The 14651-nt window shown below is 36.8% G+C and overlaps 1 protein-coding gene across 2 annotated transcripts in view; it reads right to left on the bottom strand.

Annotated features, from left to right (window-relative positions):
* The window catches only part of LOC144979847 (contactin-3-like), a 113069-nt gene that overhangs the window by 46160 nt on the left and 52258 nt on the right, over positions 1-14651 (bottom strand). The window lies entirely within an intron of this gene.

Below are 14651 nucleotides of genomic sequence, written 5' to 3'. Positions count from 1 at the left end.
TGTTTACCTTATCACACTTGCCTGGAATGAATGCATCCATTATTTTTGAGCTTTTTTTTATATAGCGCAATATCCACTAAACGTGCTCAAAGCGCTTTACAAGGGGTCCCTGGCCAACAGCAACACATAACATGTAGGACGAGACATGACGCCTGTCAGGCGATATTACACATTTTTGGGCTGTTAACGGCCAGGTACTCATTTTACACCTGAGTACGGTGAGAGAATGTGAGTAAAGAGCCTTCTCCAAGGACTCAACTATGCGCCGAACGAGGCTTGAACCCAGGACCTTCCGATCCGAAAGCGAGTGTCATACCACTAGACCACATAATCGCACATAGCCACTCCCATTACGGTGAAGACAATCTAAATAAATACTAGCGCTTATAATTTGTTCAATAAGCAATTTGACAACAAACCAACATTGACACTCGGATATCATAAATTGTGACCCTTCACCTCAAAACGGTATTAAGTCGGGATGATTAGATGCTGAAAATGGAATTTGTAGCCAGAAATAATATCAGACTTAAGTTGAGTTTAAATGCTTTATAGAGGAGAAGGAATATCATATTTTAGAGTGCTACATACCAACGTTTCATATTTTTGACCACTTTAACTATAATTTGACTTTTTAGCATCTGATCCATCCGGACTTAATACCGTTTTGAGACGAGGGGTAACAATTGTAGTCGTCAGATCTCTTTCTATTAGCCGTAAATTTTGGAGACCCCCCCCCCCCCCCACCAAGAAAAAAAAAAACATCCAAAAAAACAAAACAAAAACGGTCATATGCCGATGGCGTTAAATTAAAATACTTAAAGTCAATTATACAGTTCATTTTCATTAATTAAGAAAGGAGCATTTCAACAGTATATTATACCTTGAAAACACCCTGTAATGGATTCACAAATTGACACGTTTCGGTTTCGTTGTTAGTAAGTGAATATATTTTAAAAAGTGCATTACCGTAATCACCAAAGTATGTTTTTCTTGATTTATTCGATATTCAAATTATTCATTTTTGATTAACTCTCTACTCTAGATGCCGGATTCAAAATTCACTCTTAAGAAAACTAACAAATCTTACCGTATTTTATTGATGAGAATAACAACAATACGACCGAGGATTACGTGATGCTCGAGTTGAATTCTAGTCACTGTTTTCTTTTCTTTTTTTCTTTTTTTTTAAAAAGGTTTTACGGCGCTTGCAACACATTTAGGTTATATCAGCGCCAGTAAAAAAGAAGAAAATGGGATAGTAAAAAGTTATAGAATTAAAGCACCCAAGAAAAAGTAAGACATAGGGGAACTGGGAATAAATAGGGATCAGATGTAGATTCCAAGAGCAAACCATCAATGTACTTAGTTTGAGATCACCTATAAGCACAAAATTCAACAAAGAGGAATACACTCAGATGCTTACATTATACATTGAAAACAACAAATATAACAATACATAACAGAGAGATGATTTACAAGGAAAAAAATATAATCTCTCAAAACAATAACTATGCATTTGACTGTTTCCCTCCCAGCCAGGCTCAGGCCAGGGCCAGGTCAAAACCAAGTAATCTCATTCCAAGACAAAGACCGAAAGCATGTTGAAAAACAGATATAGAGGGATAGAAGACACAGTATGGACCCCCCTGCCCGCTATGGGTGTGTCAAAAAAACCAGCTAAATAAATAAAGACACACTAATATTATATTTGTTCATGCATCTCGTCATCAAAGGGCAGAACTGCCGAGTACTACGAAAAATTCGTAGAAATACGAAAAACATTTTTTGCTCCAACTACAGAGCTGCATAGGTCTCTTTGGCTCAATAAATTAGAGAGAGAGAGAGAGAGAGAGAGAGAGAGAGAGAGAGAGAGAGAGAGAGAGAGAGAGAGAGAGAGAGAAATAAGTAGGAGTGAAATATCTGTTCAATGTTATAGTTATCATAATATAACGTTATAACAAGTGTAACTAAATTACACATTGCCATATTTATGGACAATAAAGATCTATTATTATTATTTTTATTTTTATTTTTATTTTTATTATTTATATTATTATTATTATTATATTATTATTATTATTATTATTATTATTATTATTATTATTATTATTATTATTATTATTATTATTATTATTATTATTATAATTATTATTATGATTATTATTATTATTATTATAATTATTATTATTATTATTATTATTATTATTATTATTATTATTATTATTATTATTATTATTATTATTATTATCTTGTTGAAAAGGAAATTTTAGCTCACTAGAACCTATATATTCAGGACCATGCTAAAAGAAAATTAAATCTTTATTTGTCAATCTATTTAATGTGAATTTTTCTTCTTTTTTTTCTTTCTTTCATGGAAACTACGAATATTTGACATTAAAAAAAAAAGAGCTTTTATATAGCGCAATATCCACTAAACGTGCTCAAAGCGCTTTACAAGGGGTCGCTGGTCAACAGCAACATTTAACATGTAAGACAGGACATAACGCCTGTTAGGCGATAATACAATTTTTCGGACAAAGACAACGCTGTTAACGGCCAGGTACTCATTTTACACCTGAGTATGGTGAAAGAATGTGAGCAAAGAAAGAGCCTTTTCAAAGGACTCAACCATGCGCCAGGACCTTCCGATCCGAAAGCGAGTGTCATACCACTAGACCACATAGCCGCACATTTCAAGTAGACAGCTCTGCCAAAGGGCAATAGAACCAAAACCCTGCCTACATCTAAATTCCGATAATTATCGATCCACAGTATATGATGTACCCATTAACTCACTCAATCCTAGAGACTTGTGCAACTTTTCAAAACAGGAAAGAATGTATTAAAAATGAGCATGTACATAGACAGTTTTATCCAACTATCATTAACATGTAAAAACTAAAAACATTAGCTTTGATACTACGCCTATAATTTGTCTCAGAAAAATGTAATACACAGGCATGGGGTAAAAGTAACCCGGATAAACTACGGATATAGTCGATGTTAGGGTTGAGTGAGTTAACATCTCTAATAGATGAAGACGGTTGTACCCCATTAATATTTCAAACCGAAACGCAAAATGAGTTGTGATAACACCTTAAAGTTCAAAAACAACAACAAAGCTCCGAGTAATCTTCCATCCATTAACAGTAACAGACTTAAGTTTACACTACTTTCTTCGACATTTTTGCGGTGTGTTTTGAGTATTTTTGTAATAATAATATCACAGCTTAATGGGGATTTCCTATGATTTTTATACAGTCAAAAAATAATACAGACGTTCTTAACTCTCTCGAGTTCATATGCATGGGAAATCGAACAAATTTGCTCGATGTTCTAATAGGGTGAACTCCAGAGAGTTTTAAGAAATAATACATTAAACAGACTTTGTCAAATTTGAAAAACAAAACAAAACACAAAAACAAAAACAAACTTGATTGATTCCAAGAAGGTAACTTGAATAAGAAATTCACGTTTATTTCATTTGTCTAGTCTACCCCCCCCTCCCCACCCAATGAAGGTGCACATAAATAATCAAATCCAATATTGCCATTGTTGACACAGTCATCATAACCAAACGATCATCACAACCATTACCACCATCATCCCCCCCCCCCACCCAAACGCTATCACTACCACCACATCATCGTCATCATCATCTTCGGCGTCGTCATCATCATCATCTTCGTCGTCGTCATCATCATCATCATCGTGTTCGTCGTCGTCGTCACCATCATCGTTTTCATCATCATCATCGTCGGGGGCGTGGTCGTCATCGCTAACCAACAGCAACACGTAACTTGTAGAACGAGACATGACGCCTATTACGCGATATTACAATTTTTTTCGGTCAGAGACAACGCTGTTAACCGCCAGGTACTAATTTTACACCTCAGTACGGTGAGAGAATCTGGATAAAGAGGCTTTTTCAAAGACTGACTCAACTATGCGCCGGACCCAGGACCTTCCGATCTGAAAGGGAATGCCATACCACAAGACCACATTTATCCGCACAACGTAAACGATCACAAAGAGAATGCATTCCTCATGGACCACAGTTGTTTACGCCGCAGAATAAATAACTGAACAAGTGTGTATGAAAGGTGTCAGACAAAGCAAGAAAGAAAAATACAAGGAAAAAAAAACATCCCAAAAATCTGTTGTTTTGTTTTGTTTTTAAGGGTTTTACGGCGCTTGCAACACATTAAGGTCATATCAGCGCCAGTAAAAAGGAAGAAATTGGGATAGTAAAAAGTTCTAGAAACAATTAAAGAACCCAAGAAAAGGTAAGAAAAAGGGGAATTGGTTCAAATAGGACACAGGTGTAGATTCCAAAAGCACACTGCCAAAGTACTTAGCTTGAGATCACTAAAAGTCTCACCAAGACACACGCGCAGGTCCCCACTAAGAAGAATGCATTCAAATGTTTTATAAATCATATATAATATAAAGAAAACATAATACAATGCATAACAGAGAGATGATTTACAAGGGGAAAAAATATCATCTCCCAAAATTAACTACACATTTGACTGTTTTCCTCCCAGCCATGGTATCCGGCCAGGGCCAAGACAAAACCAAGTAATCTCATTCCAAGACAAAGACAGAAAGCATGTTGGAAAATAGATATAAGGGGATAGAAGACATAGAATGTACCTCCCTGCCCACTATGGGAGGTCAGGAACCCCACCCAGCCCAAAAAAAATCATTCAACTTCGACCTCCCCAGTCCAGCTTGACTGATTTGTTGGGATGTTTTTTCTTTTCTTGTATTTTTCTTGCTTGCTTTATCTCGTACCTTTCGCCTTTCATACAAACGTGTTCAGTTCTTTATCTTACACCGGTGCCTGCTCCTTAATTTCTTAATTTGATTAGATTCGCGGTACTTTGTCACGAAGGCAAAATATTTTGGTCACAAATCAGTAGGATGGTGAGTAATAAATATATTTATCGTTTCACGTAATACAATACACGAGGGGAATGCTCTAAATCAGAAAAAATCAGAATAATAATGCGACTTTTGAAGTCTCTCTCCAAGGAATATTGTTATACTTTTAGCGGGTATTTATATATATATTTATATAGTCGCAGTATTTATTTACCTTTACTTAAATCCGATTAAATTTGCTTTACCCATTTCGTTGTAAACGCCTATATATATATAAAACGAACTCATTCGGATTCAACACAACTTCAAAACTTTGTAAGTAAATTAAGGTGTCTAATACGTTTTGTGCGGCTGTGTGGTCTTGTGGTATAACATTCGCTTTCGAATCGGAAGGTCCTAGGTTCGAGCCTCGCTCGGCGCATAGTTGAGTCTTTGAAAAAGGCTCTTTCTTTACTCACATTATCTCACCGTACTCAGGAGGTGTCAAATGAGTACCTGACCGTGAACAGCGTTGTCACTGTCGGAAAGAAAAAATTCTTATACCGCCTATAAGGCGTCAATGTCTCGTTCTATATGTTACGTGTTGCTGTTGGCCAGGGACCCTTTGTAAAGCGCTTTGAGCTCGAAAATAGCTCAAGTTTATACGTTTTGGTTACAATACGATAAATCACAATTTTCTCATTATTCCACGGCTATGAATACTTTTTCTGACTGATAATTTTTTGACTTGAAGATCGAGAGTGTGTTTGATAAGACAATAGGGAATGAGATTAGCGGAAGAGTAGCGTCCCTTGATTGGACGTCACCGGTGGAGAAGTTATTTGCAAACAAACCATCTACAAGCCAAGCGCTCCAAATACAAAATTTATTATTCATATTTCTGTACAAAAATGCATAACGTTGATTATGATATGCATTTTTGTACAGAAATACGAATAATAATTGTTTGCATTTGGAGCGCTTGGCTTGTAGTTGGTTTGTTAACAAATAACTTCTCCACCGGTGACGTCCAATCAAGGGACGCTACTCTTCCGCTAATCTCATTCCCTATAGATATTCGACAGAAATACACCTAATATAAGATTTTGTAAAGTAATTTGAAGGTAAAAAAAAACCTCCTCGGCGACCTCCCCATCGTCAACTTGAGCTAGTCTGCAACTGAACCAAATAAGGCAGACCAAAGTGACACCACAGGCGGATCCTTTATTTAGGTGAATTGTTATTATGCTTTGCTGTTTTTTCTTTTTATATAATAAACATCAAAATGAGTATAAAATATAACCTAATACTCTTCAACAGTCGTAACGTCACTTCCTTTCTAATGATGCATGGTAACTTAGTAACTGGCTCTAAACTATCGAAACAATGGCGGACGCCCGTATGAAATATTTCTCCGGCGAGCATAACAGCGTATCCAGGGGAAAAAAAAAACCCCATAAATTTGATCATGTTTTGACTTTTACACATTCTGATCACAAGGCATATGAAAAGTTCTAGCCAGCATGAAGAATAAAAAGTAATGATTTTCTTTGTTTAGAACCAAGATGGCCGCCGTTGCCGGGCAGCGTGACATCAGACTACTGAATCCAATTTGAATAAAGTAATACGATTTTCTTCGTTTTGCTTTCTTCTGGATCCCTGGCATTTGTACACACAGTGAAATGAAAATAATAAAAGACGTGTTGATATCATTGGTTGGAAATCCATTAGCTTGTTATGAGTTCGATTAAAATATTGTCCATTACATCAATGTTAAACTAGGCCTATAAGTGGGTTCGGATGTCAGACCTGCATATATGTACATGTTGGCTAGAATGCATAGACAAAATCATTTTTGATTTAAAATAGAAATGAATAAAAATTGAGCGTTTATAAAGAGCAATATTCACTTAACGTGCTCAAAAGCGCTTTAACCCTCTCCTTGCCACCTATTGGAAAATCGTCACATTTTTTACGATGCAACCGTCACTTTTCTCATCCAGATTTCATTTCTTTTTGCTATAGCTATAAAAACTTGACATTCTGTTATAAAGCCCATATTGTCGAACATTAATATGTATTGAATGTGCTTGTTGCTTTTCTGTTTGAGTAGGAAATGTCTGTTTTTGTGTTGGGTGGGTGTGTGAAGTTTTGGAGAAAATTCTGAAAATGGCTGGTAAGGAGAGGGTTAAGAGGTCGTTTGTTTTTGTTTTTAAGGGTTTTGCGGCGCTTGCAACACATTAAGGTCATATCAGCGCCAGTAAAAAGGAATAAAACGGGATAGTAAAAAGTTATAGAATTACAATTAAAGCACAAAAGAAAAGGTAAGACAAAGGGGAATTTGTTCAAATAGGGAGCAGATGTAGATTCCAAGAGCACACTATCAAAGTACTTAGTTTAAGATCACCCAAAAGTCTCATCCAGACACAAGCACATGTCCCAACTAAGAGGAATACACTCAAATGTTTACCAATCATATAATATAATATGCAAACTAAATATAATACAATGCATAACAGAGAGATGATTTACAAAAAAAAAAATATAATCTCCCAAAACAATAACTATATATTCGACTGTTTCCCTCCCAGAACTCCGGGAAGGATCGGGACAAAACTAAGTAATCTCATTCCAAGACAATGACAGGAAACAATTGGAAAATAGGTATGGGGGGATAGAAGACACAGCATGTACCTCCTTGCCCACTATGGGAGGTCAGGTTAAGAGGTCCCTAGCCATCAGCAACTCTTAACATGTAAAACGAGACATGATGCCTGTCAGGCGATATTTATTATAAATTTCTTAGAGACAATTCTATTAATGACCAGGTATTCATTTTACACCTGATCATGGTGAATGAATGTGAGTTAGTAATGACCTTCCTCAAGGACTCATCTATGCGTCACTCAAAGCGGTACTCGAACCCTGGGCCTTCCGATCGCAAGACGAGTGGCATACCTCTAGACCACATAGCAACACAGATTAGAAAACGAATCCTTAATTTGACTTTTCTTTATCATAATGAAAATGTTTGACATAGAAATTGATAAAATCAAAATGAAAGCCTAGGGAAGTCCATTTGTTCTCACCACGCCCAGTCATTTCGTCCTTACTCTTTCATTCATTATGTTTTATTGATAAAGGGGAAACCCGAAACGTCCAAAGTATCTGTCTTCGTCTAATAAATTGAAGCTTACAACTCTATACTTTTCTTTATATTTTCTTCGTCATAGCATTTCTAAACTTCTGAAAACGTTTCGAAGTGTACAGAGATTCTGAAAAAAGTGTATGTCATGAAGTGTATGTCCAGATATTTATGAGCATTCCAAAGGCTCGTCTTGCTTTCGTTAGTCTGTCTTTGATTTCATCTTCGGAATTTCTATTATGACGAATCCTGCTGTCTAGATAGACTAGGTGAAATGATTCACATCCTCAATGCCTCGGTTGTTTACGTTCAGAATGTTATTTGAATTAGAATGTGTCCTCATCATTTTGGTCTTTTCAATATTTATATACATGCCTAGCTTGACAGCATTGTTGGCAACAAGTTGTGTTTTGGACTGTACATAATATGTGAAATTGTGGGTGAGGAGTACAATGTAGTCTACAAAGTCGAGAGCTAGTGTCTTCGTAAATGTCCAGCTGAGTCCGGTTTTCTTGTTGTCTACTGATTCCTTCGTAATTTCCGTAACAATTACGGACGATCCGTAAAAGTATGCAGGTATGGCTTTCAATTGCACTTTTCATTTCTTCGGTGGTTGGGGGTTCTGTATTGATTTGTAGATATATATTAGTGCAGGAGAAGATGTATACAGCATTATTTATTTTCTCATTTTCCAGCAATTCGACAAAAAAAAATGGAATTTTCCCACATAAGCAGCATGAACGATTCCAAAAACGCAAACGTCTCAATCAACAACAACCTGGCAAGCTTTGTCAAAGACCCACTAGTAGAAGTTAGTGATATCTATCAAGCGCCCAGTCCCCCATTTGATATGCAAACCTTCTACTTGTTAGAGCAAATAGTACGGGGTTTTATCATCGGCATCATCTCGTTGTGTGGAGTGGTCGGCAATGTCCTCAACCTGGTCGTTTTCTTTCGCATTGGAATTCTCTCCGACAGTAACAATGTCAGCTTGACAGGGCTGGCCATTTCAGATCTAATCAACTGCACGATTGTATTGTGGGGAAGCTTCTGGCTTTGTAAATCTATATACTTCAATAATCCAACATTGGATGCATATGCGTTTTATCTAGAATCGGTGTTTCAGAGAGTAATTTTCACTCAAATAATTTGCTATCTGACAACTTATATCGCCTTGGAAAGATTTGTTGCCATCGTGTTCCCGTTTAAAGTCAAGTTCATCTTCACGGCCAAGCATACCTTATGTGCCATTTGCCTCATTTTTATCTTCGCAATCGCGATTGATTTCCCACAATATACGTTATATTTACCAGAATGGGTGGCCAATCCAATAAATAATGCTTCTATTCTGACGATGGTTCCAACGGGGATTGTTTATTCTGATGAATTGCAAAATTCGCTTTCTTCCATTGTTGTCTTTCTCCGACTAGCATCGTTTGCAATAGTTATATTATGCAACATAACCATGCTATCCAAACTATCCAACAGAAAATTCAGAAAATCAGGATCATCAACAATGACAGCCACCACGAGCACAACCACAAGTGACAATACAAGAGCCATAGATACTAATACTGCATCTGTTGAAACTGGATCCAGGATTTCAAGCACACCAGAGACAGTGAGTGAGGTGAACACGAACCGTGCCAAAAACAAGATGGACAAGGACAAACGACTCGTAGCCATGATGGCGACCATCTGTGCTATGTTTATCGTCTGCTTCCTCCCAGATGTTTTCATCACTATCATCTTTTTCATCGTTAAATTGGACTGTCACTGGCTATATGTAACTACTTCGTATTTCTTCAGTACTTTTTTGGAGACCATCAATTCATCATGTAACATATAATCTACTATAACATGAGTTCTCGGTATAGGCAGAATTTCTTAAAGTTGTGGGGAAGGAACTGGAGATCAGAACAGTTCAATCTCTCATATGTATATGTTATTAATATATAAATGCTACCAAAATGGTACCCCCCCCCCCCCCTGATTTCAAAATACAAAATTAAACGTTTCGCATAACGACCCTTGTCGCAGACGAGTGTTGTAGATCATAAAGTAATATCTGTCAATTTTAAGTTTAACAAAAAGTAAATACCGCAGGATAGAATGAATGCTTCGAGGCGTAATTGAAATGCGATGGTCAGTAAGCAAATAAATGGCGGAAATGGGACGTTTCTTGAAACGCCATGAACTCTTCATATCAATAGATGGAAAGATAAACATCAAGGCCAAAGAATAATGGTTCTTGAAATAGTAAGGGTAAAATCATGGGATACAAAAAAGTGTTCAATATCTGAATGCGAACCTGACAAAGAGCCTTTGACACTGAATTCAGAAGTTTTTTTATTTTTATGTTTTCCAGCAATTCAAAAGATGGAATATTCCAATATCAGCAACCTAAACGAGTTCGGCATCAATAACGACACAAGCGTCAACAACAACGAGTCTGGCGTCGCTAGCCAGTCAACTGTAGAAATTGGTGACATCCTGCAAGAACCCAAGCCCCCATTTAGTTTTGAAGTCTATCTGTTGATAGAAGCTATCGTTCGCACATTTATAACTGGAGGCATTTCTTTGTTTGGAGTCGTGAGCAATGTCATCAACCTCATCGTTTTTATTCGAATTGGAATTCTCTCCGACAGCAACAACGTCAGCTTGACTGGTCTGGCGGTATCAGATCTAATAGCCTGCACGATGATCATGTGGGGTACTGTTTGCCTTTGCCTGTTTAATTACTTCAATAACCCTAACAACACATTGGATGCATTGAACTTTTATGTCAATACTGTTTTACGTCCGAGGCTACTTTTCACTCAAATAACTTGCTTTATCACGACCTACATCGCCTTGGAAAGATTTGTTGCTATCGTGTTCCCATTCAAAGTCAAGTACATTTTCAAGGCCAAGAATACCCTATATGCCATGTGTGTCATTTTTATCGCGGCAATTGGAATTGACTTTCCACAATATATGCTAGATTATCCACAGTGGGTAAATAATCCAAATAACAACGCGTCTATTTTGAAGTATGTTCCAACAGGAATCGTTTTCACAGAAGAGACAACTACTGCAGTTAATTCCATGAATGTAGGTCTTCGACTAATAGCCTTTATAATCGTTATAATATGTAACGCGTTTATGCTGTCAAACCTATCGAACCGGAAATTTAGAAACTCTAAATCATCAACGATGACAGCAGCCACCACGAGCGCAATCAGCAGCGACAATTACAACATCACCACCGTTGAAGGCAAGTCAGGAATGTCAAATTGTACTACTGAGTCAGCGAGTGTCCAGGCCGTGACCAAAAATAAAGTGGACAAAGACAAGAGACTCGTGGCTATGATGGCCACGATATGCGCCGTCTTTATAGTGTGTAACCTTCCCGATATGATCATCACAATCGTCTTTTACCTCGCACATTTGAAGTGTCATAGGATTTATGTAGACACGTCCTACATTTTCAGCACCTTTTTGGAGACCATCAATTCATCATGTAACATATACATATACTATACCATGAGTTCTCGTTATAAGCGAAATTTCTTAAAATTGTGGGGCAAGAAACAATAAGAATCGGATAAGAGCGGGGGATTTTTTTGTATATATAGATAGTATGCTCTTGGCTAAGAAACTCACAATTACAACATTGCCATCCGGAAATATAACGGACCAACACACAAAACTATGTGTAACCATGAACGTTTATAGTCTGGTGAATACAGTTTAGTGTGAATTACTCATAAAAACGGATGGCAAAAAAAAAAAAAAAAACAAAAACAAAAAACCAATAACAAAGACCTGAGTGACGTCATATTCGTTCTATCTATCTGTCTCTCTACATTAAAACCTTACTAAAAGGTCGAACTGTGGCCCATCGCCTAAAGATGGTATTATGTCGATGTTGAATAGTAGCAGAAAATGGATTCTATAATCAAAATAATATGAAACTAGGTTCAAATTGAGATATTTTTGATTGAGGAGGATGAATGTAGTTCAAAACTCTGAAATCTCGTATCTCTGATCATTTAAAAATTTTTTAAACTGTACATTTTCATTTTTTCCATCAATTAACAATGACATCAAAGCAGAGACGATTTTGTGTACTTAAAAATGTCAATTAATCAATTTGATCTTTTATTTTGTGTGTATTGACTTTTATAGCTAAAACAACAGGATATTTAAAGTAACCTTTTACGATAATAATATGATAGAAGAAGATGGATAAAGGGAAAAAAAAGATAGTGGCGATGATGCTTTCCTCGCCATCATCTTTTACGTCATTGTTTTAATTGCCATTGAGTCGAAATAGATACAAGGTGAGTACCTCAGTACAGTCAATCAACTCACTTAACCATGAGTTTTTGAATAGATACTTTATTTTATTTTATTAAAAGAACATTCAGCAGCAGAAATAATGAGATTATTAGGCGGCTCTACACTGCTCTGATACGACCAACACTTGAATATGGTAATGCACCGAGGATATCACAGCATGTCTGTGACATTGATAAAATTGAAAGGGTACAAAGGAGAGCGACGAAGCTTTGTTCAGACTTGAAGCATCTACCAAATGAAGATAGACTGAGGCATCTCAGCCTACCATCACTGTACTACAGGAGACAAAGAGGAGACATGACACAAGTATATAAGATAATAAACGAGAAAGATAGAGTAGATAGAGAGCAAATACTACCAGAGAGCACATTTGATAGAACGAGAGGACATAGCGATAAAAAAAAAAAAAAAAAGACAGGCTAGATTAAATGTAAGAAAATGCTCCTTTGAACTCAGAGTGACAGATAACTAGAACAGCCTTCCAGAAGATGTAATTAAAGCGAGGACAGTGAATGAGTTCAAAGACAAGCTAGACAAACACGGGCATTACAAGCGTTACCGCCTCCGCCCCAACCATGCAGATGCGCGTATATATCAGAGATAGAGCAGAACGGGTATTACAGGCAGAGCCCTGCCCTCTGACGGTAAAATGTCGCTGACGGTAAAATGTCGCATATGCGTATAAGTTTTATAAGCATATGCGACGTTTTACCGTCAGGGGGCTGACCTTCAACCCGAAGAAGAGGAAACCGGAAGCCCTAATTTCCTTTACCAATGATAGTATGCGCTTGGCTGAGGAGCTCATAACATTGCCATCCGGAAGTATAACGGACCAACACACAAAACTTTGTGTAACCATGATCGTTTATGGTCAGGTTAATACCTTTTAGTGAGAATTACTCATAAAAGCGGATGGCAAAAAACAATAACAAAGACCTGAGTGAAGTCAACTTCAAACTATCTACAGGTAGATGTTGAAAAAACAAATAGAAATATATTTGGCCTCTTTAATTGAGTGCCGATTTACATCAAGCCATAGAATAAACGTTAAAATGGAGATTCTGACCATAAAATATCAACACATAAAATAAGGTTTAGTGATGGATGCCACATCAGCAAAGAAACTGAAATACTTGTTGCTAATAGGGGGAATTAGTATAAAAACCGAGCAAATTCGGGTTGAAAGCATGAAAACATACATACGCGCATGCAGGTTGCCAAGACCATCTGCTATGGAACCACTCTGGTAATCAATCATAACGTTTCGGTATGAGGCCTTAGATTTTCCCTATTACAGCTATATGAAACAAGGGAAATTTACTTCTAAATAAAACATTTTCACGAATTCCCCGTGTTGCAGTCTCCTCTTATTGAAAAAAAAAAAAAAAAAAAACTTCGGTGTTTGTATTTGTTTGTTTCAAAGCTGGCATTCATTCACATCCTTTCTGTTTTATTTATCGTGTTGAATAATTCTATATTCAAGTTTTCGTCCAACCGAATCATCTATCACATGGCCTGTTGCTGTCCAACAATACTCTTCAACAGTCGTAACGTCACTTCCTTCCTAATGACGCATGGTAACTTAGTAACACTGGCTCTAAACTATCGGAACAATGGCGTACGCCCGTATGAAATATTTCTCCGGCGAGCATAAAAGCGTATCCAGAGGGGAAAAAAACCCATAAATTTGATCATGTTTTGACTTTTACACATTCTGATCACAAGACATATGAAAAGTTCTAGCCAGCATGAAGAATAAAAAGTAATGATTTTCTTTGTTTAGAACCAAGATGGCCGCCGTTGCCGGGCGGCGTGACATCAGACTACTGAATCCAATTGGATATTTGTAAACAAAGGGTTTTTGTTTGTGAAAGTTGTAAACAAACCAATGGGGATGATCTTTCTTACCTTTCCTAGTGCTCGAGGTCATTGGTCACATTGCAAAATGTGCTCAAAATGACCCACATAGTGAAAAGTGTTCAACAGTTTGAGAAATATCCAATCGTTGTACAGCAACAAATCATGTGATCGATGACTAGGTTGGACGAAAACATGAATATAGATCGCATATTGAATATTGTACACACAAAGAAGCTCTATAGATTTACAGTTTGTTTTACTTTCTTATTTCCTCTGTTTAACAACTAGCGCAAATATTTCTGTTCATTTATTTTCCTGTGGCTTTACTGATTTCTTTGGGCTATTTATTCATCTATTTATTTAGTTATGTACAGGTATGCTTCTTTAAGGGGTTTATACATAATTCGGTGGTTGCATTGCGGAAATAACATAC

The sequence above is a fragment of the Berghia stephanieae genome, chromosome 9, assembly GCF_034508935.2.
Source record: "Berghia stephanieae isolate SIO BIC M18660-M18661 chromosome 9, UCSD_Bste_1.3, whole genome shotgun sequence".
NCBI classification, from domain to species: domain Eukaryota; kingdom Metazoa; phylum Mollusca; class Gastropoda; order Nudibranchia; family Aeolidiidae; genus Berghia; species Berghia stephanieae.
This window is presented reverse-complemented; position numbering and strand designations above follow the sequence as displayed.